The sequence below is a fragment of the Corapipo altera genome, unplaced genomic scaffold (genome assembly GCF_003945725.1).
Source record: "Corapipo altera isolate COAL_440 unplaced genomic scaffold, ASM394572v1 66, whole genome shotgun sequence".
NCBI classification, from domain to species: domain Eukaryota; kingdom Metazoa; phylum Chordata; class Aves; order Passeriformes; family Pipridae; genus Corapipo; species Corapipo altera.
Window position 1 is genome coordinate 1,759,455 of NW_020884924.1, and position 24,777 is coordinate 1,784,231.

Sequence of the window (24,777 nt, forward strand, 5' to 3'; positions counted from 1 at the left end):
TGGCAATCTCTCCCTGCTCTTGCCTTCTGCTTGCAACACCAATTAGTATCTCTAGGAACCACACCAAAGAATGGAGTAGAAGAAGTTTTCCTCAATAATTTCCAAGGCACTAACACATTTTGAAGACATATTTTGAGACTTGTGAGACCTTTTTTTTTATGTAGCACAAAAAGGTCCAGTTACCCACGAATTTCCGGCTAACCACTTTGTCTTATCCAGGGAGTTGAAAACTGAAATAATCTAAACTTCTGGACACCTGAGCAGGTTTCCTTCTGACAGAAACCATTGTCCTTCTTCATTTCCCCGTCCCCAGTGACGACTAGTATTGCTCTAAAACAGTCTGAAACAATCATCCAACAGACTGTATTAAACTGAAAATATAAGATGCATTAAGTACCATAGTATTCTGGTTTTTGTTTTGTGGTTTGTTTGGGTTTTTTTGGTGAAAGAATGCCATAGAGTAACACATGCAGAGTAAATTAGCTTTATTTTGTAATACTCTGCAATAAAAAGAATGAGGTTTCAGCATCATTTGCAGATAACTCAAGAAATTTTGTACACAATTTCTTTACTACAGACAATTAATTCAGACAATAAAAGGAATGGTTAAACTTTTTTTGGCTTTTGGTATTTATAAAATGATTTGGAGGTGAGAACTTAGGTAAGGTTCACTTTGGTGACATGTTACCTTTTTGAAACACAACAATTTTTGGCCAACCTGACTTCTAAGTTGGAACACTGTAATACAGTGAATTGGAAATTGGCAGGTAACATAGAGCCCCTACAGTGCCTAGAGGTGTATTATCTAAAACGAGCACCTGTTGGAAAGTTTTCATCCATTTCAGTCAAGAGAAAGAAGAAATTCTCTTCCTGGATAAAAATGAATATTGAAGGAAATGAAGAAAATAGTCATACAAGTAAAATAAGGGTCTATAATTATTTGCTAAAATTATCAGGAGCTAAGAATAACATAATAACGTAAAGGAGAAAAAAAGTTTTAAAGTGTATAGCTAGAATTGGAATTTTTGATAGATTTTTGGTGTTAGCTGGTTTCTTCATCTGAATTCTCTGAGACAATTTCATGAAAGGCTTTGGAATTGGGATTATAAAACTGGAGCTCTTCAGACAGTTAAGGTTTTATTGTAAGTGCTATCTGAGGGGTGGTTGAATGGCTGATAAAATTTAAAGTTATATGGTTCTGGGTACAGTTGCTTGTTTGTTTTGTTTCTGTGCATATAAGTATGTCTGTATATATAAACTTTGCAGCTATAGGAATACTTATTCAGCAAAATATATAGTAGTTGGAATACTATATGAAGATAGAAAAAGATCTCTTCTGAATGGAAACCAAGAGAAAACTAGAAAAAATAATCAAGACTTTGTTTTACTCTTTGATTTATATTTTATTGTTCATTCTGTTCAATATTGTATTTCAAGGAAACCCACTTGTATTCTGTTTCTCTGATAAGTCCCCTCCAATCAAGTGTGCTTAATTTGTTCTGTTTTCCTTCCTTCCTCTCCCTCTGCCTCCCTCCCTCCCTTCTTCCCTTCCATTGTTTTTACTCTATGACTATAGTCCCAGATTCGTTTTACATGTCTGTTGGACCTTCATAAAGTAGCAACCAATATTAGCTATTCAACCAATATTAACCAGCCCTGCATGTCCCTTGTCCCATCAAGCAAGACAATCTTTTGCCTAACAACTCTTTAGTCCAAACTGAAAATGCAAAGCTGCAAGGGGCTCTACTAAGCGGGGTCTTTGCCTATATGTCACATTTAGCTAGCAAGCAAACAACTAAAACAGGCTGCCTGACAGCTTAAGAATACTGTATTACTGTAAGATAACTGTCATGGTCAAAGTGAAAATGGATTCATATTTCATAGGTTTATCCAATTCCTTCCCTTATTAAGCAACAAATAGTTTTAATTAAAAGTATGTATTTCCACAAATACTGTCAGCTATAAAATCAATACTGGTGTAGGATTACATTTATCCCAGTAAAACTCAATGATTTATAGCAATATACCTGTTGTACAGTGAATTCTGTGGTTTTATGTAAGTAATTATTTTATGATGCATGCAATATTTACAGCATTTTTTAATTGTTTCTTTTTTTCTATTTTGAATCTAAGATGAATAAATTGCTATTATAATTGGAAACTGAATGTTAATAGTTCAATTCTGATCAAAAGTCAATTAGGAGTCAAAACATACTTCTGTGTGAAAAAAACCCCTGTTTATTTGTAATTAATGTGACTGAATAATAATTGGACAAGAAAAATACAAGCCATTTAGAATATTAGAATAATTTATGCCTGTCTATTACCATCTAGCCTCTGTTTTTGGGGGTTATTTGTGGGGTTTTTTTAGAACAAGAGACTGTTTCATTACAATACAAATAGCTTATAATTTAACTTAAGGGATTTTTTAAACAACAGTAATTTTTTCAAACTGAAAGGAGTTACCAGTGGTTAATGATGTATTGATCTTTGAAGTTTAAAAACTACTAGAAGTGTTATAGAGTGTTTTTTACAGGGCCTTAATCCTACCTTGTGCTATATTATATGCAATATTTTTATATAATTTCTGAAGGAGAAATGCTGTCCTAGGCAATATATGCACATTTTTCTCTACAGAATATTCTTCTGTAAACTTATCAGATGTCTAGAACAGCAACTGAAATCTCCCTTGTAGAGATCATAAATGGGTAACCACGAGGAGACCTCAAAAAATAATTTTCTAATTCTAATTCTTTGAGTCAATAATGTCCACAAACTGTCAGCTCAGTTATAAACAGACTTCCATCCTCATAAATGAAAAGATAATGTTCTATATACCACCCAGATCCCTGTGAAAGCTGCCTTGAAAAAAGGTCTTCTTAGGACAACGGGAGTTTGATAATTCTGTGTATTTAAAGGTAAAGCCTTTCAAATCTCCATATGTGAAATATATAGAGATGTATGTAGCAAATAACTGAGTTTTTTGACACTAGCAATTAAGAGTTTGGACAAACACAAAATACTTCTGTAAAACAATTAATACTTTAAAATTTTTGATCAGCTACAGAAAAAGCAAAGAAATCTCACCCTTAATCCCACTAGAGGCATAATATGCTAGAATCCCTCAATTCATTTTTTGCTTTCTCTATTAAACCTTCTTTATGTCACTTTTCCATCACTTTTACCCTTCTCTTTCTGTTCCCCATCCCACAACAGGGGGAGTGAGCGAGCAGCTGTGTGGTTCTTTGCTGCCCACAGGGTTAGGTCAGAACATCATCCATTTTTTCTTTTTTCTTACAGAAAGTTATCTTAAATAAAGGTACTTCTTGGAGATAGCAGGAACCAGATGATTTGTACGTTTTTACCAGCAGATTTCTTCAAATCTGTTGCACGGAGGGAAACAATATAGAAGATCACAAAAGTATATGTGATGGACACTTCTCAGGTTACAAAATCATCAGGAAAACCTAAATCTTACATCTTCTAGTAACACTGTTATCCAAAAGCTGGCTACAAAATAAGTCCATAACAATACAGCTAGAAGAGTACACATGTTACAATATATTCTGACACTTTCTGCAAAAAATATTATAGGAAGTGTCAATATAGGAAATGTTGACCATCTGTTATCAAAATCACTCCAGGGGAAGTAAATCTATTTCCATCCAGAGCATACCATGACTTAACCAGGAGCTAAAGAATTACCATTTTAGACAATCTGCTTTGATATTTTTACAGGATGGCATCCAGCTTCTCACTTCTGGAAGGCTTATCAGACAGGATCTCTGTCATACTGCTACAAACATTATTTGTTGCACCTGCCAAGAAAAATGCATCAACCCAATGGTAATGTCAGCATGGGAAGAAGCAATGCTGAGCGTTTAAAACTTCCTATTCTCATTTATAGCATGCTTTACAGTAAAGAAAGCAATTATAAGAAGGTTAGGACTTTAGACAAACACAGGAGGAAGGTTACTTGAGGTCTTACATCAATTTATTAAGGTCCAGTGGATCAATGGTTCTAAACAGAAGGTAAGAGTGATTCTTAACAGCCTGTAAAGGTCACATAAATTAAATGGTAATACATCCCACTGAATGTTTTTATTCTTATGACTCATTGTGTTCACTTTTCCAATTTCCATCCAGTGTCACTCTTGAGTTACTTGTTCTAAATTGTATTTTGAACACCAATTTTCATTGGAATGTTGACAGTTATCCTTTCTTTTTTCAATGTTTTCTTTTTATTCCTGGTGTTTCTTTTACTCCTCTTCTAAACACTTGTCTGAGAAAGGCAGACTGGCATAAGAATCTAATGACAGTGTTATCTTTATGTTACTACAAGAATGTCAAGGATTTGTTCTCAGTTTCATTGACAAAAAGCCAGCAACTTAAGTGACTAAAGTATACTTGCTGAAGATATTCACTGATACCACTCAAAGCAAAATGTGATATATATTTAAAATCTATATTATGGTATCGAAAGAAACTATTGATTTTTGACTCAGTGATGAGAAGCACAGAACTACAATGTTATGAAATATATATATAAACATCAGCAAAACTTAGAGGAAAAGTCAAAAAATTATTTCCTCCCTCTTCTTTAAGTATTATTTTAAAGTAAAAGAGATATCTAATTTGTAATTACTATTATATGAGTGAAGATTTAAGAACTCAAGTATAATTTCTTCCTGTGCCTACGAACAAACCTTCCAACTATGAACAAACCTTCCAACTTACAATCTCTTCTTCGTATTACTCAGTGCAACTCTAAGACAGACAGTTTTATGATAGTGAAGAAAATAAATATCAAACCCACAAAAAGTATAAATACCAAAACCAGCTTTGAAAGTTTTGCACTTTTCTGGCAACTTATGAGGTAAGACATCAAACGCTACCTGACAGACAATGAGGTCAGCAAGAAGTCATGTCACAGAGCAACCAGATCACAGCAGCAGCACTGCTGCTGTCATTTCCATCATCCTCCCTGACAGGTGCTTTATGTGTCCCTTCTTCTCTTCAATAGGACACCAGTCTCTTCAATACCTCTGTGACTCAGTGTTTTTCCAAATACTGTTTGACAACCTTCTCCAATTTAATCAATTTAATTTCCCCTCCAGGAGCTTTATTTATGCAAATTGCTGAGGTCTGCTACAAATGCTCATCTATACCAAAGTATGCAAGCTTTTTCCACAGTATCAAGATCTGTAACATCACTGTACTCTTTTCGTTAGAAACTCCTTTTATTCCTTATCTTATAGAGAACCTTCTCACAAGGAACAAGATATCAGTTCTATAGAACAATATTCTGGAAATAAATTAATGACCTCAACTGCTTAGCCTTCCTCATTTAGGGGCCATTTTTCACTGAGGTATTAAATAAAGATGACTTCTTTATAAGGGGACGTGGAGGGGAATAAGGAAGGAAGAATTAGGTACTAAGTAAAAAGGATTATATAGTAAGATGAAACATGGGTATGCTAAAACAGTCATGTAACTTAGGTATAAACAGGAAATAGGAAACCAGTCTAAGGGAGAGGAGGATAAAAAGAACAGGTGACAGCTAGTCAGAAAGGATGAAGAAGGTACTGAATTAGTCATCTATCAAATATCTTTGACATGTGTATTAATACAAAAAGCACACTGAGTGAACAGAGAAAATTGTACAGTGTTTTGTTGTAAAAGTTGAAAATCATATGATAAGCATAATACAGCTGGTGCAGTATTCCATAGGACTGGAAGAATATGATAATATGTGCAGGAAAGACAAGAAGACCAAAGGAGGAAGTAGTTTTTGAAAGAAACTGTATGGCACAAACAAAAGCTTTTGTAGTGCAAAAGTGGCATAGGAAATACAGTAAATAATTAGACTTTGGCTAAGCCACCATCATTTCATTCAAAACATAGGGAAGCAAGTACCTCAAAAATATAAAATACACTGTATTGCTAAATATCAGTGTAAAGGAATAACAGAAAAAGAAAGAGGTAAAATGGACAAAGTCAAGGCACAGAAAGAAAATTCAGAGACATCTAGGATGAAATAATTCTGTAAGAGAATTAGAAACAGAATCAAGATTGAAAATTTCGATTTAATACTCAGTGGAGGAATAATATTTTCCATATAGAATGAATGAAGTCAATTAATACACTGCGTCCTCACAGCAGCATTGCTTCTGAAAGTAGATATAGGACAGGTAACTAATACAACTGTTATTGGCAGCAACATGTTATGATCTCTGCATTGAACGGGAAGGATTAATTGAAGAACATAGGTATGAATGACCATGCTTTGCAATCCTGTGAGCTGTGTAGCAATATGAACTTACAATCAAGAGCCATGAGACACTGGAGAAATCCATAAAAAATTCCTAGGTGGAAAGTGATGTGAACTCCCCCTGAAGTGGATAGAACAACGTTGGACAATGTGCGCAGTTGTAAGCAAGGCAACTATTAAGTTATGGCGTGACTCATTCAGTGACAAGATATTCAGAAAACCCAGCAACCCAGTAGCAGTGCATTCTTATGTTGATAAAATAAAACCATCTCAGCACAGGAATCAACAATGCTTAAAGACCACATACTGTTCACTGCAATTTACAGGTTTTTAAAGCCCTGGGCCTAATGAATTTGCCATTACTATAGAACATGAATTGGTTGAAACAGTTTCAGAATAGTCATTCTCTGATTAAAAATATATATTTTCCACTCCGATTCCTCTCTAAATTCTTCCTATGATTGAATAATTATCATGCCTTGTGGACAGAGAAAAACTACTAAATGTCAACCATCTAAATGTTCATGAGGCAAACAGATCACTGAATATTATTTAACAGCATTGTCTGGATTTAAAAAAAGAGACCAATATATAAGGAGGATTATTACCTATGAGGAAAATAAAGGTTATCTTCACATATATATATATGTCTCAAACAAGCATGGGAAGGGCTTAGCTAAAATAATAGATCCATTTGAACACCACACCTTAAGAGAGGTGTGGAGAAATCAGAGTAAAAGATAAACTGTCATGACTATACTGGCACAAGTGAACAAACTGGTGTCCTTAGGTTATTAAAAAACAAAGGCATATGAGACAGGAGAATTAATTATAACTTAGAAATATGAAAGACTGCAGTAAACAGGACAGGGGATTATCTGTTATCCATGTCTACTGAACAGGCAAGAAGTAATGGTCAAGATAATTTGTAGCTGAGAAAAAAAAAAAAAAAAAACAAACAACAAAGCAAAACACAAAATCAGCCCAGTGAATTAATTTTTTTTGGTAATTTTTTGATAATTACTTCTACAGACAGAACTAGCACACATTAACATAGTACAATTCATCTCTTAAGACTGTCTTGGAGATTTACTTCCTTTTCCACCTCTATCCATCCTTAATCTTGTAAGTGCTATACCCAGAAGACCAACTCTGAACTTCATTTTATTTAGACTGAAAAAAAAGGAATAAAAGGCTATTATGTAATGTATACTTTCAGATATCTTTCGTTTCTGCACAATAACTGAACAAAGTAGAAGAACCAAGTTTTTTGAGCCAATTTTAATCATACAGTTTTGTGAAATCTGAAATAATAAAATGTTCCGTTAACCCAGATTCAACTTAAGTAGTATTTGCAGGCTGGTTTCCACAGCCCTCTAGGGATATAAACATAATTTGAAAAACTAAATGCCTACTCATATTTTGTTTAGTAGTAGCTCACCGACCATTTGCTTTTTTAGAGTTGTCACTTTAGACTACTGGATTTTCAGAAGTACCTTATAACATCACTGGAAACAGAAAACAGCCTGAGGGCCTGAACACAAAATGGTTAATGCTTATATACCCGCTGTGTCTTCAAGGAAAGGAAGATGGAATGATTCCAAGTGTGCAGAAGAAATGCTGTCTGAAAGAGGAAAGATAGTATGAAAACTGTAATCACACTGCTATTAAGGATGACCAGTCTCCAATATAATATTTGATTCTTTTAGATATTTCAACCATTTCAAATCACACTTAGCTCTAATGTGATATGTCCTTTATCATCAAACTTAAAATATTATGTTTCCAAAGAGATTGTGGTGGAAAGAAGCAGAGGAAACAAATCAATATAGCTTAATTTACAGAAAAATTCTTAAAAAAAAAAAAGAAAAATAATCAACATTTTATTAAATTGGCAAACTACTTCCTAATCAGACTTGTTTCAAGATTTATTTTATTATATATTGCATGTTTTTACTTATGCATAAAAATATGATACCTAGCCAGTGGACATGGATGAACCTGAGTTAGGGCAGATTATTTCAAAACTCTGTGAGCAATTCCCCAGTCTTGTCTACTTAGTTTATAAATGCCTTATATCTTTGACTGTCTGTAACAGGCCACAACATTGCTAGTCAAAGAATTCAATGCAAAAACTTACCAGAAGTACAAGAAAATTCAAGCACCTAAACTAGACAGTTTACACAGGTCTTACTTAATGCTGGAAGACCCAACACACTATAGAAAGATGTATTTTTTTGCTTTTCACTCCTGTGTAGTGTTAAATGGGTAAAGTTGCATATCTTCAGATGTTATATGTACCCTGGGTTATGTGTTTCATCTCCCATTAAACAACTAAGACATCCTGGTTCTTCTCTCCCCCATAAACAAATTTTTCTCAATTATGGTACAAGACCTCAAGACAGATAGTTTTTGAAGAGGATAACCAAATTCCACCAGGGTGTTTACAAGGAAAGAGCCCTAGAGATTATATGTAAACCAGCTCAACTAGTAGGACAAGTTCCCAGGATGAAACTGAGATGGAGTGCTGTTCTCAAAACCTATAAACTCATAATTGTATAATCTGAAATAAAAACGAAGACTTGATTTTAAGTTTTATTTGGTATTTAGTGGTAATAGCAGTGCTCCCTCTCTAGGTTGAATACTGACTGTTAGTTCAATTTAAGTTCAAAACAAAAAAAACCCCATCAGTTATGATATTATGATTTATTTTATATTTCACTCAATAACCTTCATGTGCTGCCCAACCACCTGTATAACTCAAATTTCTGGCAGGTAATAAGACTACAGACTAAGTAGAGTGGATACAATTTGAGGGGGGGGTTAGTGGTGGTTGTGTTCCTTAATTATTATATAATAAATGGACAAAAAGCAGCCTTCAACAATTCTGAAATCTTTACTGTTATGCAAACAACAAGGCAATGCACATATAGATAAGAGATCAGTGCTCACTCACAAACACTGCTGCAACTCAATAACCCCCATTGCTTCACATACCTATCAGTAGCTAATAAGTGATATATGATAAAAAATTACTTATCCTTATCATTAATTAAATCTTCATAAATAATAGTCTATATATACTGAAAATTACTCAGAAACTGTAGTTGTACATCATGACCACTGTTGAGTATTGAATATTCTTAAAAGCACTGGAGTACACCATAAAATGAATGTTTAAAAACGAGTAAAAGAGTGAAGAAACACTAGAAAAAATATATTTGTAAGCATATGCAAAGTATCATAGCATCTCCAGAACTATCTAGATGTGTGCACTGATACCTGGAGGTAGTTTATTCTTCCAGGTAGATGTAAAGGGACTCATCCCATGATTATTGGTGTCTGAAAAATTTTTTACCGTTTCTCCTTGCTACTGTGCCACATTGTCTTTTATGTGGTTTCAGGGCATTGTTACAAAAATTAGGTCTATTCAAATTTAACCAATTTTTGTGGACCCTGGTTATATAACCCATGAAGATTATACCTGGAAGAGATATGACAGTACTTAGTGACACACTAAAACAGGAATTTTGTATGCCGAGCCAGAATTCATATATCTTGATATAAAAAATAGTTCTGTGTTTCAGCTACATAATAAAATTTCTCACAAAGGACTTCAGGCTCTTTTTAGCCTGTCACAGTACACCAGTCTTTCACAGGAACCAGGATTTCAAAGCATTCAATTTTTAATTTGTTATATTACATCATACAGATGAAAGTCAAGCATCTGTGGTTGGCAGGAAATATGAAGTGAGAAGTAATAAACATAAATATGTCCTAAGCAAAGAGCATAACACATAAAAGGAACATAATACGAGCACTCACACAGCATAGAAAGAAAGTAGGTGATCAAGTTCTGGATAATAGTTGGGTAATAGAAAAACATTACAAAAATGTTGGTTATAACTTTGTGAACAGAAATATATAAAGGATGACACAACAAACATTAAAATTTTAGGAGTAAAATATGTGCATAAAAAAGCACATAAATGAAAGTTTGTAATTTGATTTCCCTTAACATTTTATATTATAATCTTATGTGAAAGATTTAATAATTCTAAAATATTTGGCAGTGTGAGACTTACAACACTGTAGTATTTAAGTGAGATAACTTGTTATTGTTTTATTAAATATATAATTTTATATAGTGCTTTAGATGTGAAAATTTCTACTCAGTGCACCCTGAAGCAAAAGCACAGTTAAGTGCTTCCTAGGTAATAAGAATGATCAGCTCAGCGTACGTTCTCCTTTTGCATTTCTCTACCAGGACAAGCTCTGATCACGTGTATTCTATGTAAGATTCATTCATTCCAGTGTCCTCTTTGTTTCATTACTTAAGCAGAATGTGCACTGTGGTCCTTAAATCAATTAAATCAACTACCTGACAAATACTTACGGGACATCATTGAAAGGTTATACAAAAAGACACTGTCTTCTAAAAATTTCTTGAGAAATTAAAATTACCCTTTTATTAAAATCAAGGTGGAAACCAGTGAATTGTCTGAAAAAATGATAAATCCTACTACTAGGCATCAACTGAGACAAGTATGTAAGATTGAAGGTTAACTGGAAGTTAAAAATAGTTAACCTCAGAAATACAGAGTTTTATTCCTATTTCCTGCTAGAAAATTAGTCTCAAAACAAGGCACAGTTTTGATTAAGGACTAAGTTGGCCAAAGCACGAGTGTGTATATATCTGCATAGCATTAAGAGAAAAAAAATAAAATGTACTAAAATTTATAAATCTGATCAAATCCTGTCAACACTTATGGAAATTAAATACAATCTTAAATAATTTTTGAAATGCTTGAGTCTCCCCTGCACAGAAGCATGTGAGTTTATCAACATGCCCTGGCCCTCAAACTTCTGCAGTTTTCTTCATACAAGCTCCAAGTTTGCTATGCAGAGTAGGAGGTGGCTTTTAATCCTTCCTGGAGGCAAACTCTTTCCCTCTAATTATGAAGAGGACATCAGAAATCCACTGACAATGAGGAACTTCCCCAGTGCTGTCCAGCCCTGAATTTCCTGTTCTTCACATTCATGACTCTTCCACTTGAACAAGCACACAGTACTTCAAGCAGGGCCTAATTGACAAGAGGACCTGACTGCTGCTGTTAAAGAAAATGCCTTTCAGAGAAAGTACCAAAACACACAGAAAGAGGAAGTGCAGATTAGGTCTTATTTACTCTCCTTTGGGATTTTTTTTTTTAAATGAGTAGGAAGAAAGACTCTAATATGATCTTTTCAAAAACTGTGGAGTCCTTGTGGATAGCAATGTAGACTAACAAAGAGAAAGTAAGAGAGCTGATCACTGTCACCATTTCTTTCTTGTGTAAATCAGTAGTCAGAAACTCAGAGGAGCTAGAAAAGAGCTGTAGCCTGGTCTAAGACTAGCATAAGGCCAGTGGAATATCTGGAGATATTTTTTTTTTCTTTGGCTGAGAACAACTTGATTGATTACTCTTGGAGAGGCAGTTCTAGAGACATAAGGATTTAGTTTCACTGAAAATGTTTCTGTCCTGCATAAGACATCTTGAGGCTATTAAAAAAAAAATGTTAAATTCTTTTTAAATGTGTTAAGGCAGGGAATTTTGCTCCCATTTTTAAGAAACTGCAATTTCTTTTGGTTTTTGTTGCCTCAGTTAGTTATCAAGGTTCAATCCCCGTATGGGCCATTCACTTAAGACTAGACTCAATGATCTTTGCGGGTCCCTTCCAGCTCAGAATATTCTGTGAATTCCACTGACTCTTTGCTTACTAAAAAGGGACAGTTATCTCCATGACAGTGTTTCATAGTGCTTTACATTAGAGAAGATGGATAGAAATCCATTGCAGGAAAACACAGTTTTATTTCTGAAGCACATTGACTTCATTACATCAGTCCAATAAGAAATAATTTTAGTTTTTGTCTTATTTCTGTATTCAAGCTTCAAAGAGTGTTTAAATTATTTCTACACTGTAAAACTTAGAGAAGGAAAAAATTGCTTCATTTGCAGCTGATGTATACCTAGTCTTCTCTGTTCATCTTCACGAGAAAACAACCAAGTTCACTTTGGTAAAGGAAAGATTTTTTAACCTAATGTCAAAAAGTACATATCAGTGTCACAGCTCCTATTTTAGCACTTCTCTTTTCAACTTAAACAGCCCTTCTCAGTTTGCCCTGACTATTGTAATCTCCAAAGGGTAAAGTCATAGCAGCAAACTCATTCAGACTGTTTCTGCAGGTATCTGAAAAGACGGTATACCTACTTTTAGGATGTAAGAACAGCGGCTGTGATTGTTGAGTAACTGTGCTTTTGTGACCTTTATGTCTTATTTAGAATTTCTCTAGGCATGTAGGCCCTGAAACATGTCAGTTATGTACTACTGTAGTTGTACAGCAGGATGGCTTTTTTTTCCTTCACTGTCACAGCCAAGGTACATGTTGCTTAGACTAGATGGTTGTCACACTAGATATAAGTAATTTTGACAGTCAGGAGTACACACTAAATACACAAGTTCCACAGATCAGTGATCAACCTTATCTGACAGTCTAACCCCAGAAACAGTTTTAAAAAGCATTTTTTTCCTTTTGATCATCTAGACAAGTTAGGTGACAGACACTTTTCAGTCTCTCCTTTATATACAGGATCTAACAGTTTCCAGTATAAATAATGTATTTACTTACCTACCTAAAATTCTAACTAAATTATGCACTCTGGGATTGAAAGAGAAAAATCTACTATTCAACAGGTGTAATTTGCAGAGAGGCCATACAAGGGATTTTACAATAGAGATGAGGAGATTCTAGCAATTCTACTTCCTTCAAAAACATATTCTGAAATGGGCCTCCACATATTTCCAGAGTTTCCTGAATATAATCAAAAAATAATTAATTTCTGTTTTCTTTTCACCTCCAGATGCTCCACAAATAGGAACAATCACTTTAATTGACCATGTCTCCTCCTCCCTCTCTAACTTCAATGAAGACTTTGATTGGTTGAATTATTTCATCTTTTCAAAACAGTTCCCTAGCTATCTACATACTCTTTTTATCCCTTCATCTTCTTTTATGTCCCTCTTTTCCACATAGCACTGTCTGAAAATTCACTTAATCTCATGTCAAATTTATTTCTACTCAAATCCTTGGCCAAACTATTATTTCTTCTATCTGAATATCATGCTTCTTTTACATATGGTTTTATCCTTCACTTATTGAAGTATGGTGCAGTGTATTTTCATGTGAATTAAGAGATGCAATCTTTACAACACTTTCTAAATTTCAAAACTCTTCTGTTCAGGAAATTAAGTGAATGCTTATTTGAAGTGCTTCAGGGATGCATATCAATGCATCGTTCCTCCACAATGTCAACTGACTTATCACAGTTATATTTCTGCTTTTTTGCACTGCATGAACACAATCACATCTCACTGGAGACTTTCTTTTTGGTAATTTATGACATTCTGCATCATCTTTCCGTATCTGTGCTTGATTTTTTGCCCGTCTACTTCCGTGTTTTTCATGTGAAACATGCTGCCTGCCTACCTGAAGCTTTTATAAGTGAATACCTTTTAAGAAACCCTTAAACCAAATGTGCAAAAACATTCTACATCTCCTCTCTTGAATATTCTTTAAAATATTCTGTGCTCAATTTGCATTAAGAAAAGCATTTGAGTGTGTTACTTGTTAGTAGAATTTTACTGAGATAAGGAGGAAATCATGACATTATCACTTACATGTACAAAACTGATGAAATTCTGTATCTTCTTGCATTAATGTTATGATTCTTCTCTCCATTCTTGCTGATAGACAACAGAGTTTTATCTCTAGTTAACCCAGCTAACCTTAAGCAGAAAAATTACACTATCTCTAACCGAAAGGAATGCTTCAGCTGTTGACTGATTCATCACAGTGATGAGCTGGCACAGCATACAACCGTACCTCAGTTAGTGATTGTTTATTAAAAATCACATTCTAGTGCCTAACATTTTAATATACACCATATAATTGAGAGAAAACATATCTTGTATTGCTATTCCTATAATATTTTTATTTTCTGAACAAATTTAGAAAGCATGTAATACAGAACAAGGCAGTATTGGTCATGTGGACAGAAAGTAGTGAAATCATCTGACATTAGAAAAATATCCAATTGGAACACTACTTCTATTTCAAAGGTGAGATCTTAAACAGTGTTTTCATTCAGTACTAATTTTGATTGATAGTATTTCCTCCCTCAGCTGGGAGGAATAATAACTCACAAAGTAATAATTTGCAACAGATTTTCAATGACAAGCATATTTTCATGTTATTTGAAGCAGACTATAATATACGTCTTTCAAAAAGAAAAAAAAATCAACCTTTCTTTTGAAGGAATGAGAACCCCTGACTTAAAAATTTAGTATAAGCAGGAGTTACATCTTTATTTTTTTTTCAGCTCTTTGCAGGGAGTAGTATTTTTGCATCTAGGAATTTTAATCAGAATGGAAGTAAGGGCTAAGGAATCAAATATGGACTATGACATAGAAAACTCCTTCAGAAATTGAGCAAGAATGTGATCTGTACTGATTACAGACACCTACAGGCATTATCTTAAAAAAAACAAGGTATTAAATTAGTATTCATTTAGCACAGAACCAAAATCACTCAATTTGCTGAATCCCAGTGAAAATATCAGAAAATATACAGCATTCTTGTGCTGTTACTTCTCTTTTGGATGCAGGCTGGTATGAATTTTCCTGAGCTAAAACCAGAAAGTAAAATGAAAAACAAGAATGCTACCACAGATCTTGGCTTTCTGTTAAACATTACAGGATGCTGAAGTGGATAATGCCTTGAGCTAGCTAAGTATTAAAGTATTCTACAGAAATATAATGCACTAATACAATAAAAATCTATTGACAATTGCCTCGCATCAGTTAAGAATTTAAGAGTTCTACAGGGATCTAATGCGACGGACTAAAAATCTATTTCTATGTGATAATGACAGTCATTTTTTGTGAGATTTCTCAAATTGATATTTATAGTCATTTGCAAAGAAAAAAAAAAAACAAAGAGAGTTTTGTCCTGTGAGTGATTTGGTTTGCCATTTTACATTCACAATTAAAATTCATACGCACATATCTATCGCCAAAGCAAGGAATTTTGCTGGTAGGCATAGAAACTGTGTGCTAGAAAAGACTATCTCCTTGTTTCATACAATTATCCTCTTGCCACGAGATGGCACTAAAAGATTAAAAATATCTGCATTCCTTGGGCTCCCATCTGAAAAAATTAACAAACTTTTCAGGGAATTTCACAAGAAGTGTCTTCGGTATTTGACTTTCCATTTGGTTAGCAAGTTATGAATACCATTCTGCTTACTTTGACCAAGCACTGAGATGCAGAGACTTACCATAGAGTTGATGAATATGGAGAGAAAAATTGTTTTACTAAAGCTTAAGTGTCCTGCAAATTGCAAAGAACAAGCAGTGGACATTCAGAATGATATATTTCCTCTTTAGGACAGGGAAGTGAGAACATAATCAGTAGATATATTAATAAAAAACTAAACAGACATAAGAAAAAAATATCAAAAAGTTATAGTCTTCCCTAAAGAAAATTTATCAAAGTTCAACAATCTACGTATTAGGAATTACGTCTTTACTCCACTCAATCTTCCATCCCAATTGCAATTAAAAAAAAAAAAAAAAGAAACTGATCTCAAATTTAGTGAACTTTTTAAAAAGCTGTATGGTATATAATGTGAAGAATACTGAAGAAACTATATTTCTAGCTTATAAGATATCAGCTGGTCAAGTGAATGTTTTTCTATTCCCACAGCAAAACCTCATCCTTCACAAAGAGTAGTACTAAACGACACAAACAGCTCAGAGTGGACTAACTGCATAAAGCCAAACTGAAACAAAACCCCAAAGCTTCATGTGGGACAAAAAAAATTCAAAACATAATCACTTCACTGGAAATTATTTCATATCATGCATTTCATTTATCTATTAAATATCCAGCAAAGTAACTATTAAAAACAGTGTCAGTATTGTCCTGATCTTCATTACCAGTATTTTTGATTGTACAGAAAAATATTAAGCTACCCTCAAACATTTTTTTCTTCACATCACTTCATTTTAGCTCATATATTTTACAGCACTAATAGATTACTTGGAAGTCAGGACTTGATTAAACATTAGAATAATTTAGATGAATTTTGTTTACTTAGAATTGACTTTAATTCTTTATTCTTTTTTCTCAATCATCGTACCATTATTACACAACAATTTTTTCATGCTATTTTCCTGATAACTAGTAACCCAGTTTCAAGAAGGATTTTAATATACTAGAGTCAGAAATGGACTCCAACCAGCATACCCAGAATAACAAGGAACCGGTCACATCATTAAAATCTAAAATGACCCAATAGTCACAGATACCTCTAAGACAAGACTGTCTGGGTGCTTTTCCAGAGATTGAGCTTGAACCATTAACTGGTAGCTGTGGGTCTGATCCACCTAGGCTGCTTTTATGCCATTAGACCTGACTTTCACAGTCTGTTCAAGGGGCAAAACAACCTTAGGCCATACATACATAAGCATTTACTGGTTGGATCTCGATGGCTGCAGCCATGGAGAAAGGAATGAGCAGGTATTTTCTCTCCTGAATGTACATAACCCAAAATTTAACAAGAATTTACTGGTGTGTTAACACAGGGCCTTTGATCCTGTAATTTAGAAGGCTGAACTACTTTTAGCTTTACCATTTGTGTTTAACTTCAGCTAAGTGACTGTTGTTAGAAGTGAAAACTTAAAAGCTCACTTGTACATGACTGTAAATTCAGTTCTAAAACACAATACAACAAATATCATTTAAACTTCTGAATGTGGTGAAATGCAATTATGTTGTTACTTTTTTTTTTTTTTTAAAACCCGAACTTCTCATTTCAGAACTTAAATGATTTCTCCTTCTTTGTCACAAAATTTTGAGTATACAGTTTGGAATATCTCAAGCCTAGTGACCTTTCTTAGTCACATTGTAGATTCCTAAATTTTCTTGAAGATTTATGCCCATCAAAACTTTAAAGAGATTATTACTATAATGCACTATACCTTAGGTCTTCTTTTGTTTCTAATTCTCATTATTCTGACCTCAAAAGAAAGCTAGAGGAAACCAAGACACAATTAAGATATATTCACAAATAGCACAAGTATTTCAGACTGGTTCAGATGCCTTACTAACCAAGGATAGAAAGAAGAAATGTGTGATTTTTTCTTATTTTTCCATCCTGTACGTATATTCCATATATATACATAAATTGTAGAGTAGATGTCAGTTTCTTCTGACCATCAGAATGATTAAAGACTGTCTAAATAATATAAACAAAGTAAAACATTTTCACCTTAAGAAAGATTTTCTCAAATTAATTAGTCAAATCAGGGTACTACTTCATTTGAAAACACTTTAGAAGGGAAATTTGAAGTAATTGTATAAGCTAGAAAAAAAGAATGTATTTTATAAAAGAGTACTATTACAGAGGAAAATCCATTTTTGTATGCATCTGTACACATGCCATTCAGTCACAACTAGAAGAAAAAAAGTAGATTGAGTCACACATAACACTTGCCTTAACTTCTGAATCAGAAGCTTAATAAAATGACCGTAAGTATTAAGTCATGGAGAGAAGCAATTGTATCTAATATACCTGGGGCACTGTTCACTCATTTTAATCAAGATGTCAGGTTCAGTGATATCTTCACCATGAGCACCATGCTCTTACTCAAGGGAAAGGGTACATCTCAGCACACTAATGACAGAAAAAACTTTGTCCAACAAAGGAGAAAAAAAATCACACTTCTCAAAATGGTTCTCACAATAGTGTTCCACATCCTGCTCTTTTATAGACACTTCAGATTTCTACCAAAAGTCTATGGAAACTAACCCAAAGGGAAATAGTAGTAGAAGACAAAAATGCTATTTAAAACTTGGCCATGGGAAGTGGGGAGCAGTAATGCATTTAGGGAACTTGGATGTAATATGCTTAAGCAGATCTTAAACTATATTTCATGTTATAATGAAATGTTTTACTTCCCTAACCTTAAAAGGAAATTGTTTTTTTTCAGTGCAAAATAATTAGGTGTACGCCAGTAATTAATTCAAAAATCGAGGTCTACAGTATTATTTACCATTTAATACAATACTATTTTAATTAAACTTTGCTTTTGCTTTGTTTTTTTTAGCAGAAAGTTATGACAGTAGGCTAGTAGTTCTGGATAGCTTATGTCACAGGATCAAAATTATGATGTAAGAAAAAATAATAATAGTAGACAACCGTATTGACATGTAAACATCTTTTCTGTACTAAATAAAATAAAAAAAATTAGAAGATATCTGTACTCATAATGAATATATGATCTATAACATGATGTAAACTTTTGGTGAAGGGTTATTTGCATAATTTCCTATTAAAATTTATGTAAAGGTGGAGAGGAAATAAGAACTGAAGTATTGTCATTCTCTTCTTCAATTCATCATGTGTAGGGATTTTTTTTGTTTTAAACACATTTCACCTATTTTTTCTTTATATTCTTTCTATTTTTCTTGGATTTTCTTTTGCAATTATTTTTAAAATCTGACAATCCAGATCATCTTCTGAATAACCCCTACATTAAAAAAACAACCAACAGTAACTTAATTAAATCTTATCAATCTGATTAGCACATGCAAACTCCTAGTAAATGTATTATTTATAATTTTCATGATGGAGAGAATCAATGACATTTTGTTAGAGTCATAGGAAGAATTGGATTGGAAGAGACCTGAAAAACATCTAGTTCCAACTTTCACTTGCCATAAGCAATGATGCCACCCACTAGGCAGGTGGCTCAGAGGCCCATCCAACCTGGCTTTGAACACTTCAAGGAATAAGGTATCCATAACTTCTCTGGGCAACTTGTTCCAATGCCTCACAAGATTTTGAATAAAGAATTTCTTCTTAACATCTAATATAAATGTCTACCTTTAACTAATTTTCAAGTAACACAAACAGAATCGATGTGCATTTATGTTTCCCTGTTCCATTCCCCGCGAAAAAGACATCAGGAAAATGGCAGGTCACTATTTGTAAGAGAAAGGAGTTTTAAACATTTACGGGATAATTTGTCTTAGAATCCTTAGAAGCAGAGTGAACTTGATCATTCTCCCTCTATCCTGAATATTACTTCCAAATAGTTACACATACCTTGGGTTCTTACATCTTTTCTCACCTTCATTTAAAAACTCAAAAATTTTCTCCATGTATTTTGCCTTATGTGTAAGATATGAAACGTGGTCAGAATTCTCTTTGATTCCAGCAGAAGTAAGACTTGACTGTGATACTTAGAGGAATCAGTGACAGAATGCACAGCATCTAAGTTTCCTAGACACAGGTTTATCTGTTTTATTTGTGTTTGCTGTTGGGGTAGCATTCATTAAACAGGTGTAAATATCATTTGAACTACTGAAGTGTGGTAGACACACGCACTCAATAAGACTTCAATTATATATATATTTTATGGTAGTTTAGAGTAGAAAAAATAACAGTCCTCTTCGACATTGCATTTTGAGCCTTGCTCATAATGCTTCTAATTACATTGGTATCCATTCTTTGTGTCCTAAAAGTTTGGATATTATAGCATTGTAGAGTTCATGAGAATTGCACTCACCTTTGAGGATTGTGATCACTAGCTAAGTGACGGTATGTTCGTGTTCTTTATGTTGTAATGCAAAGCACAGCAATAGGATGATACAATAAAACCAATCTCTAATGTGATAAATGATGGAATATCAACAATAAAATCACAAAACATACATCTTTCATACAGGTATCTCATATCATACACAGTTCTTCATGAGAAAATATTTAGAGAAGGTTTTTTATTTTTGTAAAACACAGAAGAACACAATTACAGCTTTTGAGCAACAGAACTCTGGAAACACCTATTTACAAATAGTGTTTTGGATCATTACCTTTTCATAAACACACACACATACCCTCTTCCCTACATGATTCCTTACTCTTTGAATATGATTCAACATTCACTTTGATTTACAATTGAGAGATGTTGTAATGAAGTTATAAATAAAAAACATTATGTGAAGAATGATGTACATGTGGGAATAATATTAAAAAGGACACCTACCATATTGCTTTTCATTGTACCCAGTTAACTTCCTAAATCTCTCTATTCCCCTGATGCAGCCTGTTGGTACAGATATTAGCAGACTTGAGTTTGCATCCCAGAGCAGTTGTCCTGTGACAGTACAAGTTGGGGAGAACCTCTGAGGTGTTGCTAGAGCTTTATGTCTCCTGCTGGACACACTTCTTTAACAAAGAAGTGATAAACATTATCTATTTAATATACGTTCATAAAAGTAAGAAACAGTAGTGGGAGCTTACAGAAGAAGTCAAGTAATAAAATGCTGAGATAAATTAAGAAAGAAACTTTACAGTATTCTGACTGCTAGAATGCAATTCCTATACCAGCTAAAGGTTGTCCCTGTTTTACCTCTACTGTACACACACACACACACACACACACATATTTGAGGTAATTGTCTCTGACATTTAATAATCAAGAAGATTATATGTAAAAAGAAATGTGTATAAAGCTTCAGCTGGCAGATTTTTGGCAGATCCTCCACATATTAAAAAATAGACTGATAAACCAATAAAGAGAACATATAAGTTCAGTAGCCTTTAGTTGGGTAGTGTTCTGGCTTCCCACCAGATGAAAACAGAGCAAGGAAAAGAGCAGTGCTCAGGTCCAGTTGATTTTTTTCTTCTGTATGCGGTAATGCAGCCTGATAACACATTTAACTCCCTGGAGATGATGATTTTTCCTATTACTCTGCTGTAGAGTTGTTAACCCACAGAAACAGACATGTTAGAGAATTCACCATGCCAAGGATTCAAAGCTGAATCGCTGTAAATCCAGGGAGCTAAACACAAGCAGTTTTTAACATAGGAGTACCTCTTGGCCTGAAGAGAGATTTGGGGAATATTTAGAGCTCACATTACCACTGTGTCTTCTTTTTTTTTTTTTTTTTTGGCTTTCAAGTTTTTCCAGAAATTGGACAACAGAGGAAGTATGGGGTTTTTATAAAAAAGCAAGTGTTCATATTAGTAGATCTGAAGGTGCAGGATGTGCAGTGTGTATGTTGTTTAGTCAATCAATATTTCAGTGAACTGTACCTTTAGTTTCTACGATCTTTTATTGATAGTTCCAAACTATTTGGAGAAATTGAAAGCGTGTTATGATGGGGCATCCTTATGTGCAGTGAAGTCTCTCTTCATAATGTTTTACTCAGGCATATTTTAAACTGCTTATAAGAAAACAGCTTATATTCTTTGAATTTCAATTTTCCTCCTTTACAATAAATGATACATCGAATAGTATGTTAGTAAAAAGCTCATAGCAGAATGTTTCTTAAACCCTTATTTTCTACCCAAATAATCAGTGTTTTGCTTCCATTTCTGTCTGCCACATAATATTGAAGAATTAACTATAGAGTAGATTTTTTTCAATTTATGATGGACATAATGTGATGTTAAAGTACCTTGGTGTTTACGAACATGATTTCAAGTGATAATAATTAATCAATTAAAATAATGTCATCATAACCCTACATTCATCCCATTACTACTATTCAACAGTATTTCAATCTTCATTTGACCCCCCTGTACTAGTGCTGCAACCCAGTGGTGTGATAGGGTACAACATTATTCTTCTTTGACCTGCAATATGCCTGTAAATATGGTTAACAGACCTAGCAACTAAGTCACCTGCATAGAATTATCCAGATGAGACAGGTTCTATTTCATTCACGTTTCCTTGGGAAATCACATTAAGATCAGGAAATTATTCTCTCAGAATCAAAGGCAGATACTATTTTCAAATTACATTTTCTGACTTTTCCATTTAATTATTTAATAAGAAAAAACCTTACATTACTCAGTTGGAATTTGTATAAATGTGTATTTTATGAATATCTCTCTACATTTAATTATGTGTTCATTTGCTGCCACATATAGCACTATTTTTGTGTGTTTTTCAACTACAACTAGGTACAGAAAAGAACAGTAACCACAGTGTCTACTGTGAGCACATTTCAGTATTTCATCAGTTTCTTCACAGATCCTTTGTCTACTGAGAATATGCAAGTATGAAGTTTTAGTCTTAATCTACACTCATTTACTCTAAAGTAAAACCAACAAAACTATTTAAGAATATATAAGGTCCTACATATACACTCTTTAAGATGTATTTTGCTATTTTCTTTTCCGTGAACTGTTACAAAGCATTATGAATATAAAAGAGTTGGCAAGGCAAGCAGTCAACACATATTTTCCAATGCTATCCAAAGTAACAAAAAATCAAATAATCAGAACCAGTTTCAAGCTTAAATATATGCCTTATAGTCATCACTCTTCAGACATTTCAAAGTTCCTACTTGAGTGTACAAAATTGTCTTGACACCACACATAAAAAAACAGAGAGAAATCTAACCTAAAATTAACAGAAGCTGCTAAAGAAATGACCTCACTTCTTCATTCAAACTTTTATGTAACAAAGTATATAAAAATATGAGAAGATTCCCTCAGGTACAAATTAGATTAACAGTTTATAATCCAAGAAGTATTCCTCTCTTGACATAAACCCATATTGACTCTACAAAGCTGTTTTTCAACTCCTGAGGAAGATAGCTTATGTTTCCTTCTTGCTTTTCTTAGTTCCCTAAGTTCCTTCTTTCTTTTCCTCCTCTGAAACAGCACAGATTACTATTAAATTCAAAAAGTAAACAATTAACATAAAAGTTTGAGTAACTGGAAAAATCTCAACAAATGTTTGTAACAGACTCATAATATCCCCAATAAACAGCATATTTTAAAAGGATTTAGAGATTCAGAAGTATGTTCCAGTCTCCCACTCTGCTTTTCCCCTTCAGTAATGTTACCATCTATATTTAAAGCCTACTAGCTTTAAAAAAAAACAAAAACAAAAAAACACAAAAAACCCCACACAATTTTCTACAAACCTGTTTCCTCACCCTGTGCACATACACACCCATATATGCATACACAAACATGCACAACAAGTTGTATAACTCAAAAAATACCTTAAAAGCAATGGGAATACAGTTGGGATAATACAGATGCTTTTACTGAAATGAAAGATGAAGATTACAGGCAACAGTGATGATAGGTCAGTTTTAAAATGCTGGTTGCTACTTGTCACTGACTGCACGTGCAGATGCATTCTCCTAAGCTGAAGGACTGCTAGAGTTCTACAGCTGCAAGTAGACTCATGTACAGTATTAGCCTATTGAAAATTCCTAACACAGCTGACAATACCATCAATAGTTAGTAGTTGGAAGCATGGATTTAGACTTGTATTGTGCTGCATTAATTTAACACCACATCAAATATGGATTTTATTGCAGCAGTGACAATAAATGCTCACACAGGTGTGGACTAAATTTTTCCTCCCTCCACCTTTTCCTTTCTTCCCCCTCCTTTTCCCTTCTCCCTCCACTCCCTCTTTACTGAAATGTCAAACCAGGCAATATTTTCCCCATTTGCGTGCATATAGCTCTGTACAGATATTTGAAATATTGCCTGTATTCACTCTGCTATCCCTCTCCACAGGGATTTCCTTCATAAGAAGCATTTACTGCGAGTGTGAGTGTGGATAATTTTTCTGAAATTCAGTTCAGGGCAGAATGAATAACAGTAAAAGCTGCAACAGACTTGCACAGGTATACAGTAAGTGAGGGCACATATGTGTACGTTTCATGCTATGTTCATAACTGTTACACTACGAAAAACTGTGCTTTTTTCAATTCAATCACTATTGTTCCCCCCACACTGAATTTACAAGAACTGAATACAGATGGAAACTGCTACTTAAAAGAGAGCCTGCTTACTAGGAGAAAAAAAAAACATAAAATGCTTAGTGTTTCAATCTTGAATACATATGATATTGGTTTAATTTGAGGAGCGAATACACAGCAATTATTTCCTATCCCTTGTGTCATTACTTCTGACACATATTTATAAAATGTAAAAAGTTGTATATAGTAGAACAAATATATGAATTGCATTAAACACCATGCTATAGTTCTTGCTATAATAATTATAATAATATCAATAGAAAGAAAATAAGAAAGGTTCCTACCTTTTATTCTGCTTCTGAGAAAGTCCACCCCAACCAAATGAAAAACGAGCTATTAGAGTCCTTTTTGGGGGTCTGTTTTCTCCTGTTATTTTTTAAGACTGATCCTGCTTGGATCTAACTCAGGCTTTTTCTCCCAGCATCACTTAACTCTGGACAGTCGGGAACCAAAGCTAAGGGGGAGCTCTCCCTCCGACTGGCTTTCATTCAGAGCTCCAGATTAGGGGGGTGAGGAGGGGGAAAGGAACACCACCACACACACACACAGCGTGTCCAGATACACACACACACACACACACACACACACACACACACACACACACACA

At 34.0% G+C, this 24,777-nt stretch overlaps 1 protein-coding gene across 4 annotated transcripts in view; it reads right to left on the reverse strand.

Moving 5' to 3' along the window:
- The window catches only part of CDH10 (cadherin 10), a 98,938-nt gene that overhangs the window by 73,893 nt on the left and 268 nt on the right, over positions 1-24,777 (reverse strand). For 3 of the 4 annotated variants that reach the window (XM_027657497.1, XM_027657500.1, XM_027657499.1), the window contains exon 1: positions 24,455-24,711. The exons of the other annotated variant lie outside the window; for it this stretch is intronic. The gene's annotated coding sequence lies outside the window, so the exon portion shown is untranslated. Of the gene's footprint in view, positions 1-24,454; positions 24,712-24,777 lie in introns of those variants that run through there. 4 annotated transcript variants of the gene reach the window in all.